The sequence below is a fragment of the Phalacrocorax carbo genome, chromosome 11 (genome assembly GCF_963921805.1).
Source record: "Phalacrocorax carbo chromosome 11, bPhaCar2.1, whole genome shotgun sequence".
In the NCBI taxonomy this organism is placed as follows: domain Eukaryota; kingdom Metazoa; phylum Chordata; class Aves; order Suliformes; family Phalacrocoracidae; genus Phalacrocorax; species Phalacrocorax carbo.
The window spans coordinates 6,760,590-6,781,790 of NC_087523.1; the positions used below are offsets into that span (position 1 = coordinate 6,760,590).

At 38.2% G+C, this 21,201-nt stretch overlaps 1 long non-coding RNA gene across 2 annotated transcripts in view; it reads right to left on the minus strand.

Moving 5' to 3' along the window:
• Positions 1–21,201, minus strand: part of LOC135315338 (uncharacterized) — a 123,906-nt gene that overhangs the window by 23,448 nt on the left and 79,257 nt on the right. For both annotated transcript variants that reach the window (XR_010374782.1, XR_010374781.1), the window contains one exon: positions 2,366–2,442. This is a non-coding gene — a long non-coding RNA (uncharacterized LOC135315338). The remainder of the gene's footprint in view (positions 1–2,365; positions 2,443–21,201) is intronic.

Genomic DNA, 21,201 nt, shown 5'->3' on the forward strand with positions numbered 1-21,201 from the left:
AGTATTTCAGTTCTGCGGTAATAAGTGAAGTATCTGCTAGACAGCATGACTCCTCTTCCACCGTCTCCACAAACATCCTTCTCCAGTACTGAGGCAAGATTTGCAGAACTGCATTATGATGTTTTCTAAAGGGAAAACATGAAAAATTTGTGATGACAAATGCAACTCGCTCCCCAACAAACATTTGCCAAGCCCTGGAAACAGATTGTTCTTTTGCATCAGCTAAAAGCAAAATAAGAAAAGCAAACTATTCTTCTGTTGAACATCAAGGTTGCAGTTCTATCCTTCACTGCCATTAGCTGACCAAGTTACTTCATTCCAGCCGCTATGAAGTCCAAGTCTGATGTCCTCTTCACTTTAGAAGACGACCACGCCCAGGAAGGTGCATCACTTCCCGAGTTTCACTGCCCCGTTACCCACCCTGTCTCTGTAACTCAGGCCCCAACGATCCAGCACAGCAGACAGAACGCTGGTACTAAAGCTGCTCTAGTTTTTGCTGCCACCAAAACTGTCACCACAAAGTGTCACTGGGATGAGAAGACATTTTGTATTCTGTCTTACACAGGGGTGCTTTCAGTAGCTTTTTCATCTTTAGAAGGTGATAGCTGAAGAACAACATTGCAGAATTTACAGTATTTAAAAAAAAATTGAAAAGCACTTTAATTGACTACGCACACATTTGTGCTGCTGACATCAGTACGTATGTGGGACAAGTTGCTCTGGAAATACAAAGCGAGCTGACAACTCTTGGCATGCCAGTTCTCAATAGCTCAGACAGTGCCTAGTCTCAGAAATTCTGTGGTTTATACAAAAATAAATGCAGGTAGCACAACTGGTCATAACTCCTGTCATTAATTTACATTAATTAATTTATATTGTTCTTGTTGCACTTTCCCTCTTCTGCCTCATAAGTACATTAGGTTTTTTGGAATCATTTGGAGGCTAGTTTGTGGCAAATCCTGTGATCTAGCCTTTTTTTCAGAAATTCAGGCCTTTGCTCTGCACTGCCTAGACAGATTACCCCCAACTTCCATCAACTTCAACTAATATTTCTAAACATTGAGAATATGCTTGCTTCCTTTTATCAGATGTAAATACAAATTTATTAATGTTCATATATTAAACAAAGTGACAAGGGGATTCTTCTGAAGAAGTGAGATGAGATTTCCTATGTGATAGGGAAACATAATCCACCATTGACTTTTCCAAAATCTGCTAGACATTTAAAAGCTCTTGAGGAGGACTGAGGCATAACCGCATGCTCTGCGGAGGACAAATATATGGACAGAAGGGATTAGCAACAGTCATGATAAATCCATTAAAAAATGAATTTTGTAAGTAGTAAAATTCATAATAGCTGTAAAAAAGAAAACTAATTTGTTTGGCATGTCCAACTGAACCTAGGCATCCTAGCTTACTGAATATCACTGACCAGCTCTAGAGCTTTAGGGTGTGCATTTCGCAAGGGGGCAGGGGACTTGCCACACAGGTAACATGTTGACATGAAAGACAGGAACAGAAGGCTGAGGTCGGCAACGCTTGCTGTAAGGTTCGACGGGCCAGTCACACCCCCAAACAGTTCCACTCCAGCAGAGTGTGCAGTTATTCATCTGTCCCAGTTTAAACACTTGGCTTGATATTGAGGCAGGTTACTTAGAAAATACTTTCGGAAGCACACACAGCACATTGTTCTGTCTGACAGTGTGAAAGCTGTGCTAATAATAGCAATTAAAAGGTCTTTTGCCTTCGTTATCTTCCGGGTCAGTAGTAATGCAGCCAGAAAATAAACACAGGTAACCACCTATCTCAAGACAAACTACATATAAACATGTAAATTAAGAGCTTTGCAGATTTATGAGTATATGAGCAAGCTTTATTTCCAGACAAAGCACTTAGGGAAGACCCAGTTTTGCAATCTAAAACCCAGTAAGTAAGAATAATTGAATGCCGAGTCATACATGTAGTCAATAAACCCTTTGCTATTAGGATGAAGATTGATAAATACTTTAGGACACACTGTACCCTACATTTTGCCAGCTATCCTCTGTCTTTGACATGCTAATTATAAAAAATGGTGTTCTCATCCTACAAACCACAGAGCAGAAGTGAAGAAGCAATACCCATCCTGAAAGAAAGTCAAATAACATTTAAATAAAACCCCAAAGGTTTAGTACATTGCAGAAATGAATAGATTTTTGTGTTCAGAAATTTAACAATCAAATCTCACAATACAGTTTTCCCTGAACCTGCGAGAACAAGACATTTTGCACTGCTGAAGATTACATGGTTAGTATTGGTCTATTTACTTTTATTTACACTAAGTACACGTTAAAGAATGCAGGAAGAGTAGGTTGAAATGGCTTACCTTCTGTGCCTTTCTTCTTTTTGTCAGAAATCTACTCTTCTGCACTCTTGGAGCATTTTGTCTGCTTTTGCTTTGCCCTGCAAAGATATTTTTCTAAGCAATTAAGTCAGTTGCAACTACTAGACTTGAACAAAGGGAGCAAATTTGCTAGAAGCTGAAGTGATACAAGCAATAGAAAGCGGCAAAAAGGGGCAGCTCACACTGATGAAGACAAATCTCATGCTGACATACACCTCTACAACTCCACAAAGCTTTCTGTTCTCATTTGCACAATTTTTCTACATAAAAGTTCTTATGACAAAAACATCTATAGTTAAAATTACTATTTATATTTTGTGCATTATTAGTTCTACATATTACATAAAGTATGTTTACATACTGTGTGTTTAAAAATGTGTCACCATATCATAATGCAGTTATAATCAAAACTTCACCGTATAAAAACTGTTCTTTTTCAAACTATTTCGTTAAAATTAAACTGTCCTTTTTATTCTGGGTTATTCTGGGTTCTGTGTGTTTCAGTAAAAGGTAAATCGATAAGTAAAAGGTAAATCGATAACACCATTTTATGTCTGTGATCACTTTTCTTAGGAAGTGACTTATTCCACAGGGTAATGGGGTGATGCCAGGTGTGTAGTGCCCAAAAATGATTATAAAAATCCAAAATAATTTATCTGATGGTGGCGAGAGGAAGAAAGGCGCAGTTTGACAACTGGTGAAAGTACGTGATGCTCTGATTACATCTTTTTATAAACCTTAAAGTGCTGATCAGCTCTAGCATTTGGGACTTCATATAGAAACATCCTCTGTGATCCTCACTGGGTAAGGATATACACACTCAGTGAGGAACAGCTGCCAGCATAGTTCCACGGTGGCCAGAAAATAATGACACAATACTTTCTTCAGTTTTAACTGTTTAACTTGGTTATACAGAATAATTCCATGAGGTATGCTGTGTCATCTTCTTTGATTTAAGGATCCAGTCCTCAGAAGAGGAAAGCTCAAAGATAAGTGAAAGAATTTCGATTCGGATAGACATTCTTGCAACAACTGTTCATGTTATTGTCCTCAAAGGGTTGTCATAACCTCTTGCCCTATATCTCTTCTTTAGAGATTCTCAGCAACACAGTTCTGAGCGTGTTAGCATAGTTGTGTGCTGGGAAGGTGATTCTGTCATGTTTCACCCTCTCTCTACCAAAGAGGGAAGGAAAAATAAAAAGTCCTCACACTAAATTTTACTTCTAAAATACACCAGTCACAGGAACAACACTGGGCTCTGAAAAATCAGGCCAAGGCAAGGTTTCATTGGCTCCTTTTTCTTCACAAACCCATTCATTGGGTAGAGACTCATTAACGGATGGCATATGAGGAAAAATTCTGCCCTCAGCCATTATCTCAAAGTGAAAATATGTCAAGGAAGATTCATCTGGACAGCTTCTCTGCAGGAACATGCAGGACAGGATAAAGCATGCCCCACAGGAGACACCCTGAAGAGTTCCTACAAGTCTTCAGCAGCATTTCAGTCTGGATGCAGAATTTCTTCAAGTGAAGGCACCTCCCATGCCCCTGAAGCTACAGCTTTGCAAGCCTATAACTATAAGGCTGGTATCATAATGAGCTCCCTGCAGACTTCTTCCTAACGCATGCAAAAGGATGTGCAAAATATAAAGTAATATTGCTAATTAGGCAGAAAAAAGCCCTGTAATTCTAGTCCCCCAAGCAGCTGGGCCGTTCCCTTCCACTGAGGGCATCAGGATGACCTTGTCCCTGTAATGCTTAGCCCTACTGCGGTAAAACTGCAGTTCACAAATGCTTACATGACTTTCTGAAACTCAACTTTTAATGCTACTGGGAGACCAATGTCTTTTTACAGGAACACTCTCTCCTGCCTATGGATGTAAGCTTTCCAACAAGTGGCCAGCTCCCTTATTGACATTTATATTGATGGCTTAATAGCAGAAACAGAAAACAAAGATGAACTAGCGAGGCACACATGGCTGTTCCCTGTAGCACATTGATTAGAGAATGGTCATTGATGATGGTCAATCTACAAGTTCAAGTTACTACTACAACCCCCAATGATCATCTCTTTCCTGAAACTGTTAGCATTTTAGAATTTAACCTACCTAGTGCTGTCTAAAGGGACTAAAGGGTTACCTTCAATAAATGAGGCTTATTTCAAGCCATCATAAATCTCATGTTGAAATATGAATTAAGAAAGGCTTATTAAAAATCAGAGTGACGACCCATAATTGAATAATCCTGAATGAAGAGAGACTGAGCAGGAAATAAAAACCTATAATAAGTACAACGTAATTGTTGTAGAATATTGAGCACTTCCTGGAAGTTTTCAGAGAAAACAGTTTCTCTGGAAACATTGATACAATAAAGTCCAAACTTCTCACAGAAACAGAAATCTCTTAAAATGGACTGTGAGCTAAAGTCCTGTCACAACAGCCCAACAGGATGTTTCTGTGGGATAAAAGAGACCAGACATCAGCTTTCTTTCTGTGGCAACTGACTTGAATTTCACCCTTCTATATTAAATGGCAGAGTTCCAAACACCCTACCTATTCTTGGTCAGGAAGCTGTACATCCGTCCTGGCTCAGTTATCATTATTCATCTCAAATAAAGAGATGTCTTGAAGCTGGACATCCTTTAAAATCTTGGTTGTAGTACAACTTGGAATAGGACATCTTTGAAATGTCAACTTCTGCAGCCTTGAAATTATTTTGAAAATCAACTCTGACACGACTACCATTGTGATACATTTCTCTAAGTAGAGACATTAATAAATCTTTGCCACTAAGTACTTAAATGGAAAATGCAACATTCATAACTTAAGGGTAATAAAGTTTAAGTAGCTGAATAAGATTTGACATATTAAGCTTGATCAGAAATTGGAAAGCTTGCTACCTATTTCTTGGTGTTTCCTTGAGCAGTATGCTCAGCAGTAGACTATGCAGCAGGAGGTTGTAAAAGGCTTACTTAAAGGAAGAAACATAGACAGGACCAACTCTGACTAAAAAAAAAAAAAAAAAAAAAAGAAAAAAAAAAAAGAAAAAAAAAAAAAGAAAAAAGAGAAACATTGGGAAGGAGGGAGTGGAAATTCCTTCCCAATGAAAATTCTGGTATCATAAGTCAGGCAAAGTTTCATAACTCCTGAAGCAAAAACAAGAGAATGAGAACCATGGGAAGAACAGCCCTGATGAAGACCATTCTAAGCCTGAATATATCTCCTTGGTAATTTTCTGTAAGAAGCTTCTCTGTATATAACTTCTACTTTCACACATAATTAAGAGCTGTCATGATTCAGGCAAGGAGTTGCTGGAAGTAGGATAGTAATTGCAATCTTCCACCAGGGATAGATATAATAAATAGTAAAGATCTTTCACGAAACAGTACCTGCCTCAAGAACAGAACTGCTGTCTCTGTCACCTTCCAAAAACATGTGGAAATCTGCTATGGTAATTTAACTTAGAAACAAGTAGAACTTTGCTGGATAGTGCTTTGCATACAAATGCACATAAGGGTAAGAAGCAAGAGCCTACAAAACAGATTCAGACTAGCTGAGCGTTTTGTAGGGGGGCTGAAGGCATTATTAAAGAGGGTGGCACCTACCAGCAAAAGTCTCTGTCCATCTCTCATCTGCATCTCATTTTTCACCAGATTTTTAAAGAAACAGAACTCAGGAATTCTTTGTAAAACAGCAAGATTGCATTTTTTTTAAAAGTCAGAAAAAATACATTTAGCATTTTTGCTTACATCCTTTCTTTTTCCATCTGAAACATCTTTACATATATGTGTCACAGCCTGCACCTGACTTAACGCTACAGAGTATGTGGTCTCTCCTCCCTTCCTACCTTTGCATAACATTCACAGTTTACATGTAACATCGCAGAAGCCCTCAGAGGGTAGTTACATTGTTATTCTGAATATATGTATTTGGAGTAATGTGTTTCTCCTCCGAGACCAGTATCTCCAGCGGCAATTTTATGAAATCTGTTCAGCGCTGACGTGAATGCATATGCATTATACCCTCCTTGCAACACGGCTACTCTTCAGAATGAAATTCCTCACTGCTTTCTTCTGAGAATTGCTTGAAGCCTCAGACATGAAACAGTTGTACAGAACCTGATAAAGTTTTTAACTATGAAGGTGTAATGCTTTGAAAGATGGCCCATGAACCAAGGCTTTAAACATGATTTTTGCCTACTAGAGCTAAATGGGCATTTATCAAATGCTTACTTAATGGCTGTAGAACAAAAAGGAAAAGGATGAATACTTCATGTGGAAGGATTGAATTTTTTCCTCTCTAACAAAGCAGCATTCATCATTTTCCTCCTCCCCTGCTACATTCCCATATGTTCTTCAAGTGATGTTTCCGAAGTTGGACATTTTGCTTCGCCATTTTATCTGTCAAGCAATTCAAAAGAAATCAATAATCTTACTGGGGTCCACTAATGTTTACATCTATTTTCTTCCTTGTCTTTACTTCCTTCTACTTTTATCGGCAATGATTGTTTACAGTGATTTCAAACAACTACATCCTCTAAGTGATGCATCAACAGAATTTAAAATCGTTATCTTACATTATCAATTATGATTCCTACCTGACTGAGCAAGAAAAAAATAAGTAAATACCTCTCAAAGAGGAACAAAAAGGACTTCTGAAGCAGCAGGAAATTCAATCATTCAACAAACATGTTTCTTTGTTTTACTACGTGTAAGTAAGTTTTGATAAATATCATAAAAAAGTCATATTAGTGATTTAACCTGTAAACTAGTTTTGTTTCATAACTTTACAATAAAATTTCATGTCTTGCACTTGGGCTTAATACACAACACTCCCGTATTTTGATGTGTAATGTCTTTTTTGTATAACTAATACTCTATTTAAGTTTGGGAATCGGCACCCTCTTCTTAGGGGTTGGATGGAAGCAGTGAAAGCATTTCAAAATAGCTTTAATGTATCAGCAGAGACACAAACTTCCAAACAGCACATAAACAAATGCTCTCTATTCTAACCCACCTCCATAATGTTCCTGTACTCTGCTTGTTCCTCAAGGACCTCTCTTTCTGCCTTTATTTTCTTTGGCACTAAAGTGAAATTCTCTGTCTCTCTCCCCAATCCTGGTAGTCACTAACTACTTATCAAAAGAAAGTGTATTGGCTAGTACTTCCACTAGTTTTACTCCACTTGGAGTTCTAAACATCCAATAACTGGATTGATCAGAGAAACCAATAAGGACCAGCACAAAAGCTGACTCCACTCTATCACGAAAAATGTGAAGATGCTCAGAGTCACTCTAGGAGTTTATTTCTTAACTGACAAACTTGAACAGGGTCCACTTCCAGGTGGCTCAAAGAGCTGACAAATAACTTATCTAGCAGGTCTTTCACCTTACTTCAAAGCAGAGCGATGCCACTTAGATTGCAGGGCAGCAGAGTTTGCTTGCTTGCTTGTTTCTTCAGTGGATTGGCCTACTCCTCCTCTAGGCTGTGCCTGAAATAAACCCTTGAAGGGAACTCTAAGCAGCATGGCTGGGAAATAACCTTCTCTGCCAGCAGGAGGCCAGAGCAGCCTCCAGTCTCAGAACAGCTTAGTGGAGAGGTACTAACAGTACTAGCAAGACTAACCCACCAATGTCTTGAAAATACAGAAGCAGCCACTACTAACAAACCAATCTCAACAGAAGAGGTAATACAAATCAGCTCTGCTACATTAAGGCAATGTTGGCAAAAGGAATTAATAAAACAATATTCTCTTAGAACATGTACATCTCACAAAACACATACTTCTCACTTTCACTGATATAAATGTTAATTACTTTCAGCCCACTTTTTGCACCACATACCACTTTGGCATACATCCCTCCAGATTCCTTTCAATGGCAGAATGTACGAGTGTAGGACAGCCACAACATAAAGGTTCTTAGAGGCCTTATTCTTCAGGGTGAAATTCCCATGGCTGATATTCTTACAGGGATCTAGGATAGCCTTAAGTTATAGCCATTTGGTTTTGCTGAAAAGGGGAAATTCTGCTGGTCTTCCTCAAAAGATCCAACTAATATCTGTGCAGAACATCTTTGCATATGTAAGGGATAACGGCAAGGACATCAGTAAAGAGACTAGAATGAAGTTTTGAAATCTTATTCAGGGTTTTTGTTTCTTAAGGAGCTGTTAATGTAACAAAGCTGGAAAGCATCAAACTAGTGCTAAGGATGCTTGTATTATAACAATTTTTTGTACCATCTCTACACTACTGAAAGGTTTCTGCTGAATGAAAATGGAGGATTTTCTGAAAGAAGGGAATGATAAGGAACAGGCTGCAATTACAGGCAGTAAATATGACCCCCAAACAAAGCATAGGATCAAATATCAGCAAAACTACTGGCAGTCCATCTTCAGCTCTGCAATTCTCCTGTTTTTCTGCAAAACAATTCCTTGTCTGAGAGAAGACTGTTGATAATTCCACATTCTGAACCTTCCACATCTCTCTTCAACAATTGTGTTTACAAAGAAAGCATTGTATTAATCTATTCCATGAGCATACATGACTTGAGTAACAGAGTTTCAAATACATAACCAAAAAATCCCCCACATGGAATTGCACATCAGCAAGGGGGTGACAAAAAATACTATTAAAAGTTATCAGTCATATTGATAAAAGTTATCCAATTTATTGCTTCTCATTCAGGTCTTGTAGGGGATATACATCAAATTATATGTTAAAGGTGACAATCTGTGCTGACCTCTTGGGGATATTTTCAAGGCTTTCAAGATGTAACTTTGGGCATACCTTTTCATTTGACAGTTGAGCATTTAAACAAACAAACGAAGTCTATCATTGGAAATAACAGAATGGTTAGAATGGCTTCAAAATCCTGTACAAGCAGGCTTCAAAATATCCTTTGAAAGTCTACTGACACAGAAAGTTGAGTGGTTCAGCAGGCACTGAAAGTGAAGTTTGCAGCAGTTTGGGTGGTTCATTTAGGCCAAATTTGCCTCTTCCTTCAGCTTAACTTTACCTTAATGCTCACTTGAATTTGTTCTGTTTCTCTTAATATAGATGTAGTTGAACTAAGAGTTAAACTCAGTTAAATTTAACTGAAAAGCAAGTCCTTTTACGGTCTTCGTAGGGCCTCAAGGTATTTTAATAGCTTTGCATATAGAGCTTGGCCCACATATTTAAATGGCTTAAAATATTTAGTACTATTTTTTTAAGACTGCAGCTTTATATAAAACATTCTCACCTGTACTCTTGTATTCTGGCATTTTTTATTATTATTATTATAATTTCTATTTATTTTTTCAAATTACTTCAGAATGTAGCATTCCCCTACCCTATACCCTGAAATGACACTTAGACCAAAGGTGGTTTGAGGTATGAGGAAGCTTGCCTGGAGGAAATAAGTTCCAGAGAGAAGCCAGAAAACATGAACATAATAGGGAAAGAGTTTAATTTTAAACTAAGTTTATCCTGGTGGGCCATGGTGGTGGGGAGTGTAGGGGAAGCTGTCATTTGAACTGTTTCCCATGCATCATCAAGAGGTTTTTGTTTCTTATTAAAAGGTCTGGGAGTTGTCTTCAGTTTGTACGTGCAACCCAGAGAGATTATATTCACCACTACATGCCAAAAATCCTTGTATAGAAGCAGCCACTATTTATTAATAAACTTAAAGGGAAGCACTGATCTGCAGAGCAGTTCTGCCACAGAAAACACCGGTTAAATGATGCAGGAAATTAAAGGAGGAAGGTAAGGAATAGATCCTACAATGAATCTTAACAGATCTCCTTTGGGAGAAGTCAACGTGCTTTCCATCTAGTTGACATTTCAAGTGCTGCACTTACTCTCCCAGTATCTCTCCCACTGTCTTGTCAGAGTTAAGATGTGTCTTGTCGGAGTTAAGATGTGTCCTTACATTCTGGTGAGTTAGAACAAGTAGTGGACAACCAAAATAATCCCTGAACAAAAATCTAGGCCAAAAATACTCCTTACAGTGGTAATACTAATTGCTTTCAATAGGGAACCATAAAGAAACAGATGTCTGCTTTTTCTTTTCTAAAACTGAAACATTTCTTGGAGGAAGATCTGGCTGTGAACTTCAAGTTATGGGTAAAAGGTAACTTGTATTGATTTTTCTCCTACAAATCTTAACAGGTTTATGCAGTTTTTGAAAGGGGTGTTGACAGAATCCTCAAATGGATTACAATGCCAAAGAACAAAAAGGGAACTGTGATCTTTTATTGAAGAACCGAAAGCCTAAATTCAAAGACACTTCCAGCTTTAAAGAACCTTAATGCAGGAGACACAATTCTCACTTGTCAAGGTGTATTTCTTTTTTTGAAGTTCTGTTCAGTTTATTCTGCCTGACTGTAGGGCAGAATACAGAGGTTGATGTTCAGCACATGGACTACTTAATGAATGCATCATGAGGTGGTGTCTGGGATCCAGGGAACACATGAACCAAAGAATTTGCTAGATCTAGTCAATATGCCTGGAATGTTTGAAATCCTGCCCCTTACTTAGCTGGGTACCTCTTCTATGATGGAATAGCTAATTTTTCCAACCTCATATACAAGGCGGAACACTTCTGGAAAACAGCTGTTCTTTAAAATAATTAAAAGACATTCATACTTTTATGATGAAGTCCTAGTTGCAGTAATATCAACACTGTCCAGTGGCCTTCCTAACAATGCCTACCACATTATATTTGCAGGGGCAAAGCTTCAGATTCAAGTCCTGCATGAAGCAGAAGTATGAAATACATTTGGAGCTTTGACACTGCAGAGTTACTGGGGAGTTTTGGAGTTTGGGACCAATTCAACTTAGATAATTTTAAACGTAAATAATTTATCAGATACATGCAGTAAAACAAAACCACCTAAAAAACACACCCCAAAACCACTAGAAAACTGTGATCCTGTAATAGCCATTAAGGCAACACTTTTGTGAAGTACACCTATTGTATATACAGGACTCTGGATTAAGATTAAAAATGGAGACAATTTGTTTCTAACAGAGCAATGACAAGACTATAATTTTCATTACCTTTTTTAAAACAAGAAACTAGACAAGTAAGGAGACATTCAATATCTGAAGTGAGAAGAGGACTGCACAGGGGGAAAAAAAAGTGACATATTACCATTTGGAGAGACAGCTGTACTGTCCTTCCAGAACTCCTGTGGATTTTTAATTGATAAATTTCCATACCATAGTTCAAAGCTCATGTGCATAAATCAACAGTTACAGACTTTAGGACTAAAAGTCGTAAATGCTGGCTTAGACATATGCCTCTTCAAGTTATCTTCCTTGGGATTTTGATATTTGTATTTTAATATTACCACCATCATCCCCATTGCCTCTGATCAGCATAAAGCTAATTATGTGCTGCTATTAAAGGAGATTACATGAGACACTGACAGTTGGAAAGGCCTAATGGCCAGCTGGGTAGGAAAAAAAAATAATCCCACGTTGTTTAGCAATAAATTTGCCAGAATTTTTATAGGCATCTTTTATCACTAGCTTCATTATTTCATTCTACCATTAAAAACAAAAAAAAACCCACACAAAAAAAACCCCAAACCTAAAACACAACACAACTGGAAAGAAGCCAAGATTGAGAATGCAATGAAATTTACACTCTTAGCATAATGCATCATTAGTCATACAGGTCAGTACTGCTCAAAAGATGAAAATTCTTCAAAAGATTTAACATCAGTTTTCACAACGGTATCCTTTGCTCCTCTGTAAACCACCTGTGGGTGTTCAGTTTAACCCTAAAAGAACGGAACCAAATACGCATCTGTTGTGTATCTGTAAATTCTCAGAGATTACAAGTCTCTGCTGAGACTACAGTTATTCCCATCATGGAGAACCATTTATTTCCTCCAAGTGCTGCAGGATTCAGATGGGAAGACAGGATGATGGAGAAACTCATGATACAAGGATTCCTCAGTGTCAGTGAAAGGAAGCCCTCCAAAAGAGAAAAATAAATAAATATCAACTCAATAACTCTCATCAGTTCCACCAAATCTTTTTAAAGGTTAACATCCCAAATATTTTTTATTTCACATCATATCATTGAATCACTGAGTCCCAGGAATAAGATCATTTGAAAGGGACCTCTGGAAGTCATTAGGTCCAGCTCTGGACTCAAAGGAGGGCCAACTCAAAGGCTCAGGGTCTTAAGCAATTCTGCATTTTATAAAGTTTGATTAACAAATTTCAGTAAAACAGGTATGTTTGAACTTCTTAATGAAGTCAAGAATGGAGGGGGGAAAAAAAGCTCCAAATTCTCCCTTTCAGAGAGTAGTGAGCTGTTTGGACAATTTAACCTTTGGCTTTTTGCCCTGTTTTTCAAGTAAAAAAATACCTGTATAACTTACTGAAAAAACCCACTTTGGCAATTGCATAACCCCAGGCATAGGGTGCAAAATACATTGGAAGGGTTTTTTTCCTTCCTCATAACTTAAAAAGCACCAAGGTTGAAAGCTTAGGCTAGCCCACGGTTCAGATAAGCTTGGGTCTGAGTAAGCAATGAAACAAGTTATTCCTGCAAAGAACCGGACAAAAGCATGTTTCCAAAAGGTAACTAGTCAGGTTTTTTTTCCTAGCCAGGAGCTTCCAGATTTCTTAATCCTCATATTTCACACTCTTTCTCTGTCAAGTCAATGCCACTTCCTACATTTGCGTATCGGAGATCAAAATCACTGTGATTTGTGCAAACTCACCCTTTAGCCCCCCTTTTAGAGCTCTGCATCTTGACACTGCAGTCAAGCCCCTCAACTGTAGATCAACAGAAAGCCTTGTCCAAAAAAAAACCCCACCCCACCTCAGTTCAGCTTTTTTCACATCATGGGAAAAAGGACTCCCCCGCCTTTCTGTTAGTATCACTGTCACTACTAGCCCTAATCTCTACTACTTGGTATTATACTCACAAAAGATGTTTTAGAGATTGATTAATAATCAAAGCAGAGCTGAGGCATTTAATCAATCTGAACAACAGATTATTGCTTTGTGTACCGCAAAGAATGACAGATTATCCTTTTATTATTGAACAGGCTAGCTACACTCCTGCCAGTCCAATCGCCCTTATTTCTAAATATTGTTGCTCAGCAAGTTTTCGACTTGCACCAATCTTAAAAAGACAAAAAACACTTCTCAGAACCTTATACATATCCATCAGCTTCCTATTGTAATCCCCCAACCCTTCTAGGATGACGTAATAGTCGTACAATACATCAGCCTATTTATAATGCCTTCTTTCCTCCTAGAAAGCACACTGAGGACACTTGTACCTTTCATAGTCTTTTTCAACTTCCCTTTGTTTAGATACAATACATTCAATCTTTACTCTTAACACTTCCAGAGAAGTGGTTACAACTTACAGGTAAGCACCCAAGTTGCATCATTTCACAAAAAAGGGCTTAGCTCTGGACTGCATGGATGGGAGAAGTGCTGCAGGAGGAGTAGACTGCACTTCAAAAATTGGATAGACTATTACACTCCAGTAAGAATAATCAAAAGAACTAATTCAAAATGAGAGCTAGTTTAGTTGAGCAGAAATTAATACAAAAAATCACCAACACAAACCACTTAAAATGTTTGAATACTAGCAGATATAAACAGGAACATCATATGCAAAACATGAGGCAATCCTTCCACCTTCCCCAGTAGCGCCAGGATCTGCATATACGTAAGATCCTCACAAGCACAGCAACAAAACTAAGAGCTTCAGAAAATGTTTTTGGTGGGGAAAAGAAGAAAAGTCTTTACATTGAAAATACATGTTAATAAACTTCAAACTATAAGAAAAGCTACAGGAAAGGTAAAAGGAGAACATAACTTCCATATCCACTGAATAGGACAAGACTGGTGACTTCTCACTGCTGCCAGGGAAATGAAGCAGAAGTAGGCAATTCTCTTTCACTGTAAGTTAGTGAAGAACTGGATCATGCCACTTAATGCAATTCTGGAAACTATTTCACTAGAGATGTTTAAGCTGAGAAAAATTTATGAGACTCTTCAATGGATTAGAAGACCTCTCAAGTTTCCTTCAGCCCTATTTTTTCTGTTTATGTGAATGCTTTCAAACAAAATATTTACAGGCGTTGCTAGTGCTAGAATTTGTTTATTCTCAGATTTACCAGAATGAAGCAAGTCAATTTGATATGAAACATTTGTGTTAAGGATTTGCTCTTTAACCTTGACTTGGACTAAAAGTAGAAAACTATTAGCCTGTGCTCAAAGTATCTGTGTGACGTGCCAAGATACTGATGCAAAGTTGAGACAACAGTGCAAATGCAATTCTTCATTGTTGTGACTTGAGAACATTTGCTACATTAACATCAGTATACAAATATTGTATTCTCTAGAACAGGAACATATACTTTCCCCAGTGAGTTCCCACTTACCACTATGAAAACATGATTCTTGAAATTCTTCGGAGAGTTGAACAAATACACTGTTTTTAATCTTGCTTATTACCAGCACGTGCATTTGTTTTAGAGACCTACACTCTTCTTGAGGGATCTGTATGGAGATCTGCATCCTTCCTGAGGCTAGCTTAAGCCCAAGCAACATATGGCGCTATTTATGGCTCTGACTCTTCCTCTTTAATTGCAGGCCAAAGGCATAACTAATTCAATAACCACAATATTTATTGATTAAGCAACACACTACTAAAAGCCTAATATAGCAATTAAATAATAAGCTGCTAATAAACACGCAGCTATCATTAATTCTGTCATTTTGTGCGCTATCACGCACAGTTATTAAGTCATTATGTATCACTCTTAAATGTTACAAATCACACACAACTGCTATGGAGTTCAGTCCTATTACTCCCTAGGTGCTGTTCACAGCTGAGAATAGGTGAGCATGTTTCAAGTGAGCCTCCGTAATAGAGAAGTGACAAGTGTTGGTGATGAAACAGGAAACTGGAATAAAGTCTCTCATGTGGTTGCGTAACGAACTTGAGACTCAGGCCAAGCCTTGGTCCTTCCATAGGTCAAGACGAAGCCCCTGTACTCTTCTACATTAAACCTCTGGTGAGAGCAATGATATTAAATGTCTTAGGGCACAGACTGCTGCTGTGTAGCGAGAGTAAAGGGCTCCTTTTCCAAATCGGAGCACTGGAGTGTCAGGCTGGCAGCTGCTGCTGCTAACAGGGAAGGCTCAGGGTGCTGTAAGGGCAGCCACTACTGACGGAAAAAGAGGACTCCCTTCTAGCAGCAGAACCAGCACTCAATTTGTGCATGGCAGCAAAATGGAAATTTCACTCTCAGCAGCTTTTTCTTCTTCCCTTGCAGTTCTCTACCCCGCTTTGCCATTTCTCACCCTTTTACTTCCACAGCAGAGCTTTTATGCACCTGACCCTCTCCTCCCAGAACAACCAAATTGTGCCTGTACTGCTGAAAAGCCTTGCTCCTAACATCACACCAAACTAAAATCAGCTTTGAGAGGAATAGCGTCTTCTAAAAAGACAGAAGTTGAAGCATGTTCTTTGCCAAGAATGTCTCAGTTTCGGGATTATGTATTAAGCTCGCCAAAAACCTAAGACTTTGTCAAACCATTTGTAACAGAAAATAGTATTCCCACCCAGTATGGTTTTTTATTTATTTCATCACTCTGCCAAAACACACCCTGATGAATTTGTCTCTTCTCTTGCTGGTTCAAACCTACTATGCAGCTAGGCCAGGCTCTCCCTGTTGACAATATCTTTTCCTCTTAGAAGAAAAAATGATTCATCTTACTTCACTGTTTGTCTAATATGTCACGTTAGTTTCAATTTTTAAAAAAAATTTAAAATGCATCTCCCATATCTGAGCACTGTCATCCATTACATATTGATCTGTCCACTGCTTATTTTTCAACAGCAGATGGATGTTAATGTTAAAATGGACTAAACCAGTTCTGTTTGTCCTGAGTGTCTGTGTTATGTTCCAAGAAAAGAAGGACATAGAGGCAGGCCTCTAGTGCTACAGCTGTTGCCAGGGGACAACTGAATAATAAGATGCCAGAAACTATGCGGTGCACTGGGGAAGAAAGTCACCGAATCCCAGGCTGGGAGGGACCTCAGGGATCATCTAGTGAAACCTTTCTAGGCAGAGCCCAGTCTAGACAAGACGGCCCAGCACCCTGTCCAGACAACTCTTGAAAGTGTCCAATGTGGCCGAGTCAACCCCTTCCCTGGGGAGATTATTCCTGTGGTGACTGTCCTCACTGTGAAAAGGTCCCCTCTCATGTCACAGAATGGTGCTGAGAACCTGCAGCTTGAGAAGGGACCATGCCTTCCCCTTCCTGGGAATGGAAGGGGAAAAAACACACTTCTCAGCAGGGACAAGGCAAAACTTCCCCATGACGAGACCAGGCCGTGTGCGGTTTGCCACTATTCCTAAAACGAACAAACTGACTGAAACCAGGCCTGGAGCAAGGACCTGTCCTGGAAGGATGTAGGAGAGGAAGCAGGGACAGAGAGACACATTTATAAATGTTTTCCAGTTGTGCTCACTCTCACCTATATAATGTATTTAAAGAGTTGGGTAATTCAATGTTTACTCTAATCTGTCTTTTTAATTTTAAAAACTTTTTGATCTTTGAAGAGCTTCATATAAGAAAAGACCTGAACAGACTCATGTGAAAGTTCTGGCCACATCAGACTCTGACTACATGGGCATTACCAAGACTAAATGGTGACAACAGCAGTTTCTGTATGCTTCTAATGCAAGGTTACAAAGATTAGTTTTATTTCAGCATTACATCTAACTATGGAGAAATTGATAAAGCATTCACAGTAAAGGACTATATTTTGAATCCTGTCCCGCTAGATTTATTGCAGTGACTCCTACTCAGCTGCCAATTGTCACTAGTCCAATTGAACGGAACATTTCATCAATGACTTCTGTTACACCCATTTGGTCCCTGCCCTCAAAGGCAGAGAGGTTTCACTTGCATATTTTTCTCCCCTTCCCTCTAAAAACTTGTAACAACTGTGGTTGTGATAACGCTTACACATAATTCAATTGACTAAGCTATGCAAAATACCAGTTTTCTCATGTTGCTCAAAGCAATTAAACAGTGAAATGGGAAGTTTGTATATGTCTTAAGAAACAAGGCCACAAAGGACCTATTTTCTACATGTACTTTTTCTACACAATAAATAACCTTTTTCATGCCAGATATTTATACCAATTCTGGGTGTCTTCGGAAATACTAGTATGAATCTGTGGGTCAGAAGTAGATCATATTTTCTAGTAGTCTCAAACTTTAAAGAATCCCTGTCCAGTCCACTATTAACTGCTGGGGCAGGAGGAATTTGTCATTTATTACATTATTATGTCTTAAACAGTGGCGCCAGTAAAAGGTTACACAGGTGGCATCACCTACATAAACACCACAGACCCCTGCTCCAAAAAGGTTTATGTATGGCCTTGCTTTGGGTACAGTAAATTTTGAATCCATTATCATGTTAAACGGAAGCACACAAGGCTATTGCTGGGGTCTCTGCCTAACGATGGCGACAGTGCTGAAGTACTGTTTATAACAGTGAAGTAAGATTTATTTCATAATTCATGCATGAAGAACGTTTTCAGCCCCATATAGGATCAGGGATACTCTGCATACACTAACTTGATTAACAAATTAATCTTAGAAACAATGGACTATCCCGCTCCCAGAACTTTCATCAGCCAAGTTGTCTTGCTGCGCAGCTGTAAGACTAATGACATCCTTTCATAAACTGGACTTGGTTATCTTCTCACAGTATTGGTCTAGTTATGCTTTTAATCTGGTTTTTTCTTCTTTTCTCTAGAGTTCCAAACCTCTAGCAATTAGCTTTTCACCCACTGTTTTCATTCAGCAGTCACACTTTTCACCATGCTTCTATTTATTGGCAGGTTTAGGAGTATGTCTGGAAAGCATTTTGCAGACAAAAGCAGTCATCACTCCAAATCAACTGGAAGCTGCATGGATTAAGTTAGCACAATACAGAAATCAAGTCAATAAACCTGCTGAAAGGCATGCTAACAGTAACTCAAATTCTGTTTCATATGGCCCATATTGCCACAGCTTCTGGTTGGCTCAGTGCTGGCCTGGCAGACATTCCTGTCTGCCTGAAAAATGCAGGAGAGACCAGATTTAACTCCTGTTCAGTATCTGCAATCATCTCCAGAAGCTATTGGTGACATCCTTGTGAGACCAAAAATACAAAGATGGACCAAAAAAAAAAAAAAAATCTTAAAACAGTTACTAAAATACACACTCTTCATATTAAGGGTGTGTTCATATTACTATTTTCATTTGTATAAAGAGCACACTTCTGAGGCAATTCTCCTGCTCAGACTAGAGCTTGTTGGCAACACACTGTCCTCAGCATCATATACTAGTCTACATATTTACTCTTACTGCTTGCTAATCGAGACAGTCATGGTAGAGCCCCCTGGCAAAGAAATCTGTTGTATTGTGTTCCACAGTTTGGGAAACTGTTTCTATTATATATTTGGGCAAAGATCTTTCAGCAGCAGTATCAGGGAAGGTTGGAAGGGAAAGAAATATTGTTAAAAAAAAAGGTAGCATTTCTAGTTGCCGTAACCATTTCAAACATCTAAATAGTTTATGTTCATCCCAGTGATAATTTTTTTTGTACAAGCTAAATTGGAGAGCTTGAGAGAAAGGAGGTGTTGAAATAATGGTGGGACAGCACACACACACACACGTCAGTCCGTCCCCAATCTCATCTGTGGGTTCGTGCCTTGGATCCAAATCACTACATCACCAAAACCATCAAACAGTACCATCCTTACATTCCAGATGAGTGTCAAGCCTTTGCTTACATGGAATTGGTCTCTTCTATCATGCAACCAAAAGTGTCTTCAGAAGAGTGCAATGCTATTAATTAAAAAATAATAATAAAGATAAGAAGAGTTGCAATTCTCTGTGCAATGACTTGACCTCCTCAAACCAGCTATAAAAGTCTTCACTAATCCTTTTAATTATTCAGTTATCTAAAAGCAGCTCCTCATTCAAATATTTTTCCTAATATTCTATTTTGTTTGCATTTATTTATTAAAATTATTTTAAAATTCCAGGGAGGGCTCAATAACCAGGTAATAAAGAGTTCCTCACGTTCCCTACTACGTTACCTCATGATCCTGTTTTCCTCTCAGTGTTAACACCACCCCCTGCCCTTGCTGGCCACACGCTGTCTGTGTGTTGAGACGGAGCCTTTGTTAAAGGTCAGAATGAGATTCAAAGGCAAAGTTATTGAAACAAAGAGAAAGATTGCCTAGTTTCCATGATCTGAATTCTTTCATTATTTATTACTACTTTACAGGCGAAAGGGCAGAATTATTCATGATAATGGAATACATTAGGCAAGTCATCTTTCAATTGGTTAAACTAATTTAAGCTTAATTAATTTTCTTGCAACAGTTTGCACAGACTCCTAGTAAACATTAACTGTGTGTTCCCCATTTATGATTTCTTAAAAAAACCCTCTGCATTATCTATTTTCTGTTGTTGTTCAGGCTAGATATGGGGTATTCCTGTGAACAAGATAATTCCAGACTCTTATAACCAATCTCAGAAATGATTCTGCTATACGTGATATACTTCTTGCTTACTCTGAAGAGAAACCATGTCTTGTATGAAAATGAATTAACACACAGCTTCTCTTATATATTGAAAACTAACTTTAGTATAAAGTATTATTATTTTCAACATTATAATAACTTTTTAAAATACATATATATCTATATGCTGTACTCCCTGTACTAGCGATTCCCCCCTGAACTGCATGTAAATATTTTGAAACTATTGTAAACACAGCACTCGCTGAACTGTTTACATTATGCCCAAAGACGGCCGATGAATGATACTGCTGTACTCATACAGTTCAAAATTATTTACAAAACCAGAACATATTACATAAAAGCTCATCGGGGACGCAGAGCTTCACTCCTGCTCTAGTTCCCTGGCTGTTATGAAATGGTGCTTCTCTGGTTAAATTTTGCATACGCATCTTTGGCTTCCAAGTAGCATATCTACAACGATATATATGGTTTATTTTACAAAACTGTTTAGCAGAATTTTATATGGCAGTTGGAACTTCAACTCTGTATTTTTGGAGAGGAATGCATTACATTCAAAAAGAAAGAAATTTATTACATTATGTCTGGTATATGGAATATTAACTAGTTACTCCCTATTTATCAGTTGAGACTTTCATTCTAATGTCAACATGCATCCTGCAACAGGACACATTAAAATACTGATAGCATAAAGAGACCTCCTACAACCTAGAAAATGGATAGAGACTAAAAAACTGCAAATATTCTTTCCTAAAACAACACATTGCAAACAAAATTATCTTTTTGCATCTGTGGACCTTTTTCAGGAGGAAACTGATAAAATCATATATGCATTCAAGCATAATTTCTACTTTATGGGTGTTTGGGGATTTTTGTTTTGTTTTGGTGGGGTTTTGTTCCTTTTCTTTTTTAAAAAAAAAACAAAACCAAAAAACCCCACAAAACTCCACAAACCAACATTTCCCTGTTTGCATTCAAATTTTACCTGAAAGCAGAGGTTATTTTTTTCAAGATAAAGCGGAAGCAAAGTAAATTGAATTTGTACCACTTGAGACTTCATCCCATTCACACTAAGCATGTATTTGGAAAGAAGTTTGATCAGTATATCAAGACATGGTCAGATTCACTCTGGTGTGACAGAGCAAGTGAAATTAGCAGATCTCTACAGATTTTGGGCGCTGGAATTCAACCACGGGGAAGTTCTGTTGCCATAGACAACACAGTAATTGGAACAAAAGAG